General features: G+C 39.5%; 1 pseudogene; it reads left to right on the forward strand.

Annotated features, from left to right (window-relative positions):
- The first annotated feature begins 565 nt into the window (after positions 1-565).
- Positions 566-1231, forward strand: LOC124961329 (TLE family member 5-like; annotated as a pseudogene).
- The last annotated feature ends 5265 nt before the right edge of the window (positions 1232-6496 follow it).

Consider the following 6496-nt stretch of genomic DNA (forward strand, 5'->3'; position numbering starts at 1 on the left):
TGGCCACATCAGATCACTTTGGAAGTGTTTCCTCCTCTTCTATTTCTTGGAAAAGTTTGAGCAGGATTAGATTTAATTCTTTTTAAAATATTTGGTAGAGTTTATCAGTGAAGCTACCTGGTCCTGAACTTTTCTTCATTGAAATGTTTTTGATGATTGGTTCAACCTCATTACTGACAGACCTGTTCAGGTTTTCTATTTCTTCATAATTCAGTCTTGGTAGGCTGGGTTTCTAGTAAAGTATCCATTTGTTCTAGATTATCCAACTCTTTGGTGTATAATCGTCCATAATATTCTCATTATCCTTTTCATTGTAGCAGCATCAGTTAAATTATCTCCTCTGTCATTCTGATTTTATTTGAGACTTTTCTCTCTTCTGCTTTGTTCCTTAGCCTAGATAAAGATCTGTTAATTTTGCTTATTTTTTCAAAAAACAATTCTTGAGGAAGCGGTCGCGACAGGGCAAGGAGGCTGCGGTCGGGGAGCTGGGGATGGCCGCCTGGCGCCTGGAGCAGCCAGAGCCTGAAGCACAGTCAGGAAGCAGCGTGCCTCCCGCGTGCCTGACATGATGTTTCCACAAAGCCGGCTCGTCGCACCTACCCCAGCAGCTCAAGTTCACCACCTCGGACTCCTGCGACCCCATAAAAGACGAGTTCCAGTTCCTGCAGGCCCAGTACCATAGCCTGAAGCTGGAGTGTGACAAGCTGGCCAGTGAGAAGTCTGAGTGCAGCGTCATTATGTGATGTACTGCGAGATGTCCTAGGGCCTGAACATCGAGATGCACAAGCAGGCTGAAATCGTCAAGAGACTCAATGGCATCTGTGCCCAGGTCCTGCCCTACCTGTCCCAGGAGCACCAGCAGCAGGTCTTGGGAGCTATGGAGAGGGCCAAGCATGTCACTGCGCCTGAGCTCAACTCCATCATCCGACAGCAGCTCCAGGCGCACTGGCTGTCCAGCTCCAGGCCCTGGCGCTGCCCCTGACGTCCCTGCCAGTAGGGCTGCAGCCCGGGTCGCTGCCGGCCCTGAGCGCAGGCACCCGCCTGCTGTCACTGGGCGCTGGGCTCCCAGGCGCACCTCTCTAAGGACGAGAACGGCCACGACGGGGACGCCCACCAGGAGGACGACGGACGGGGAGCAGTCGGATTAGCTGTGACTGGCCGGCCGGGGAGGGTGGAAGGAGACACCGGGGGACAGACCGGGACGCACAGTGCAACTGTGTGGCCGGCGTAGCTCGGGACCGCCAGGCTCCGCGGTATTTAGGGTCGCGCCGGCTGGGGCCCGGGCCCTGCGGCACAGCCCCCTGACTTTGCTCCCGGCCAGCCCGGCCTCTTTCCTCCCCCGCAGCCTGAACAGGTGACACCTGCCCAGGTGGGCCATGCGGAGGGATGGAGGACAACCCGGGGACCAAGTCCGCGGGAGCAGAACCTCGAGAAACCCCACACTGCCAGCACTCCCCTCCAGTACACGCCGCCGCCGCCCACCCTGGCACTGCGTGCGACCCCTCGCAGCCGGGCACCCGAGTGACCCAGGACCTACCTGCTCCTCCTCCGCCTAAGCCTCCCGGTCAGTTGCAGAGGCCCCCAGCCACCTGGTCCCCTCCCTTGGCCCATGAGGGGGCGAAGCGCAGAGAGTTTAGCTGGACACGCAGGGTGTGGGGGCGACCCACGATTTCCCTTCTCCCCTTCCTAAATAAAGATGAGGGTACAAACAAACAAACAGAAAAAACCCAATTCTTAAGTTTCATTGATTCTTTCTGTTTTTGTTTTTGTTTTGTTTTCCCCTATTCTCTATTTTGTTTATTTCTGGGCTAATCTTTATTCTTTCTTTCTGCAACTGTAACCTTAGTTTCTTCTTCTCTATTTCCTTATAGTGTGAGATGAGGTAATTTAGATATTTTTTCTCTTTTAAATAGCAATTTTCACTATAATAATTCCTACATACTGTGCTTGCTACATTAGTTGTAGTATGCTATATTTTTGTTTTTGTTAGTCTCAAATATTTTTAATTTTCCTTTTGATATCATTTTTGATCCTTTGTTCAAACGTGTCAATTTCCACACATTTTTAAAGTTTCCAGTTTTCATTCAACTATTGATATCTACTTTCATTACATTATGTTCAGAAGGGGTACCTGTTGTGACTTCAGTCTTCTCAAATTAGTTGACTTGTTTTTTGATCTAATACAAGATCTATTCTTCAGAATGTTCCTTGTGTATTCTTTAGAAGAATGTGTATTCTACTGCTCTTGGGCGGAATGTGAGATCCATTTGTCCTACAGTGCTGTTCAACTCTGCTTTGCTGTTACCATTTTTGCTGATTATTATTTCAATATAGTTGTTCTATCTATTATTGAAAATGGAACTTTTAAAGTCTCATAATATTATTGTATTGCTAGCTACTCCTACTAGTTCTGATAATATTTGTTTCAAATGATTAAGTGCTCTGATATTTGGGTACATACAGTATTTGTAATTTGTATATCTTCCTGGTAAATCAACACCTTTTTCATTGCATAAAGTACTTTGTATATTTTAAGAGTTGTGATTTGAGCCTATTTTATTGGATGCAACTATAGCCCACTCACCTCTCTCTTTTAGTTGCCATTTGTATGGAATATCTTTTCCATCTCTTCACTATTAGTCTATATGTGTTATTATATCTAAAGTGAGTTTCTTATGGATAGCATACAGTTGTATCTTGTTTTAATTTCATCCATTCAATTGCTCTTTTATGATTGGGGAGTTTAATCCACTTACTTTGAAGAATTATTTCCATTTTATTAATGGTTTTCATTTATCTTATAGTTCTTTTGCCCCTCTTTGTTTCTCTGCTGTCCTTTATGTTTTATTGATGTTTTATATTGATGTGCTTTGATTTCTTTGTGTGTGTACGTGTGTGTGTGTAAATTCTATAGGTATTTCCTTTGTTGCTACCATAAGGCTTGTATAAAAGATCTTGTTATAATACTGCACTTTAAGATTGATATCAGCTTTAATCATACATGAAAATTCTACATTTTTACAACTGCCTTCCCACTAACATGTTGGTTATAGTTGTTTGTATTTCTTGTATCTTTTGAAATTATATAATACAATAATGCAGTCTTCTGTGTTTTTCTATATATTTACTTTAACAATGAGTTTTATACTTTCTTATACTACCTTGTCTTTGTTTTTAGGGTTTCTTGTAATGCATGTCTAGTGATGATAAAATACTTCAGTTTTTATTTGTCTGACAATGTCTCTATCTCTTCTTCATTTTTTGAAGGAGAGTTTTTTCAGTAATAGTATTCTTAACTAGAAGTTTATTTTGTCCCTTTCAGAATTTGAGATATCTTCCACTCTCTGATGTCCATAGAAAAATCTGCTATTTTCATGTAAGTTTCCATTTACAAAACAAGTTGCTTTTCTTTCTGCATTCAAAATTCTCTTTTGTCTTTAATTTTGAAAATTTTAGTATAATGTGTCTCAGTATTGATTTATTTGTATACATTTTAATTGAATTTACTAATGGAATGGGATGCCCCTTTTGTTCCACAGATTTAGGAAATTTTCAGTGTACACTTTCTGGTCCTTTCCCTTCTTCTGACCCTTTCACAATGTATATGAAATTGATGGTATCTAATAAATCCCTGTAGCTTTCTTCATTTTTTTTTTTTTGTTATTTTTTAAGTTACCCTTCACTCCTCTGACTGAATAATTTCTGATGACCAGGCCTGAGGTTCATTGAACCTTTATTTTGCTTAACTTAGTCTGCTAATGAAGACCTCTAGTGATATTTTTTTTTAGTTCAGTTAGTATATTCTTAAGTTCAAGAATCTTGGCACTTTTAAATATTTTCTTTATCTTTGTTGAGATTCTCATTTTGCTCATGAATTTTTCTGCTTACTTTTGTGTACATATTTTTGGCACTTATTTTGAATTCTCTGTCAAGCAAATCCTACTTCTTTTGGGTCAGTCTCTAGAAATTTGCTTTTTCCCTTTTGGGGAACATATTTCTTATTTCTTCATTTTCCTTGATTCCTTAATGATACCTTACACAATAGACAAAACAGCCATCTCTATCAGTCTTCACAGACTAGCCTCATATAGGAGAGGACCCTCATCAAATCAGTTTGGCCAGAGATTCTAGGTGCCTACCCAAACTTTCTGCAGTCCAATCCACTTTTTTTTTCTTTGTAGTCCCAAGATATTTAGGGTATACTGGATCCTATTTAGAGTTAGTGAATTCTTTAATATCAAATGATACTGAAGTCCAGTATTTTCTCAGGAAGCCCTCAGAAAACTTGGATCACTGGACATTCTGTCCAACTCTTTCTCTCCCCAGAGAGAAGTTGAGATCTGGGAGTTTTGTTTGTTTGCTTGTTTTGTTTTTTTGCCTCTTCACTCTTTGCTGAGTCAGGGGAAAGGGTCATGGACACTAGATGCACGTTAATTCAAATAACCATCTTTCTTCTCAGTGACCTCCAGTTGGTGATCCCGTCAGTGCTAGAAGCAGATTGAACAGGATGCAAGTCCTCTTGCTAGTCCCAGGAAAAGTTGGATCATTGGACATGTGTTGTAACTCTTCCCTACCTCCCAGAAGAAACTTGTAAATTTAACATTCACCAACTCTGTGTTGATGTTGATCTGGGGGAGAGGATGTGAGGCTATTGCACCTACTAACTTATACTATTATCTCTGGCCCCAGACAACTAGATTTTGCCAGGTTACATAAACACTCTGAAATGGCTGAAAAATAAGCCAGTCTTTGTGGTAGCCCTCAGAAAGTCTGAGGCCTTAGACACGTAGTCTATGGCTTTCCCTCTCTAAATAGAAGCCAGAGGCTAATGTTTACCTGCCAATTATATGGAACAATACTGGAGAGTGGGTGGGGATTATGCGAGAAAGTGTTTCAAATTTCCTCACCAGCTTGGATGTATAAGTTTCATACACACCTAGAGTGTAGGAATCTTTCAACTACTTTTTGGATTTCTTGTGAAAGAATTTTTCTATTACTATTGACTGGTGTGCTCAAGGGGGAAGGAAGGTCCAGGGTTTCTTATTCTGCCATCTTCCTGATATCCCATTATAATTTTAAATGCAGACATATTTCGATTTATCAGTTGCACTTTATTATTTGTTTCTATGTACACATCTTGTTATGGTGTGAGGTGTCCCCAAAAAGCTCATGTGTGAGACAATGCAAGAAGGTTCAGAGAAGAAATGATTGGGTTACAAGAACCTTAACCCAATCAGTGGATTAATCACCTGATGGGATTAATTGAATGGTAAACTGAAGGAAGGTTGGGTGTGGCTGGAGGAGGTAGGGCATTGGGGGTGTGGCTTTGGAGTATATATTTGTATCTGGTGAGTGAAGTCTCTCTGCTTCCTGATCACCGTGTGAGCTGCTTCCCTCTGCCATACTCTTCCACAATGATGTTCAGCCTCACCTTGAGTCCGGAGGAATGGACCTGGCTGTCTATGGATTGAGACCTCTGAAACCATGAGCCTCCAGATAAACTTTCCCTCCTCTAAGATTTTGCTGGTCGGTCTTTTTGTCACAGTGGTGAAAAAAACTGACTAAAACAACACTAATCAAAATACTTAAGATACCTGAAGTGTAACATACATTACCATATAATTTACAGTAGGAAAAATATGGAACAATGAATATGTACATCAGTAGAAAAATTGTTAAACTAAATATATTGTTTTCAAAAAGCATTATGTTGTGATGAGATAGGATTATATAGGCTGATATTGAAATTTTTCTGATTTATTAATTAATAGTCCAAAATCCATGTACAGTTTGGTGTAAATAGTTCAATTGCATTTAGAAATATAAAAGGACGTTGCACATACAGATTTATACAAACATATTATTTTCATTTTGCCTAAGGATGCATATAAAATCATTACCTATGGTAATGTTTGAAAATGATTTTGAGGTGAGATTACTTCATCTTTTCATTTACTGCTTCTTTTGTACTATGTGCCTAATATATATATACCCAATATATACATATTGTGAATTTTAGGTCTGAATTTACAGCAGGGTTTGGTAATTAGCAGACGTTCAACAAGTGCCCAATCTTTTCACTTTGTCTTGTCACAAAATACCAAACTCCTCTACATCATTTTTTAAAATATTTCTTCCATGAAAGTTGATGCATGACAATCTATATTGTTATTCTGTTTTTAATTTGGGCGTACAATATATTGTTTTATATTCCAGATTGATTTGAAGTAAAAAAAAAATTATTAAAATTTTTTTCTCTTAAAGTATCTTCCAGTTTAAATTAGAGCATATATTAAATGCAGGAATTTAAAAAATAGTCTCACTGATTATTATTTCTTTAGGTAAAACACAAAGTTGCTACCAATGATTCTAATGCTGTCTGACAAAGTTTACTTTCTAATATCCCAGTTAATAAAAAATAAGAATGTTTTCACCAAAACCACGGTGAAAGAGAAGAAAGTAGAAGAGAAGAATGGAAAACCCTCTCTTCTTGGGA

This window comes from Sciurus carolinensis, chromosome 12, assembly GCF_902686445.1.
Source record: "Sciurus carolinensis chromosome 12, mSciCar1.2, whole genome shotgun sequence".
NCBI lineage: Eukaryota > Metazoa > Chordata > Mammalia > Rodentia > Sciuridae > Sciurus > Sciurus carolinensis.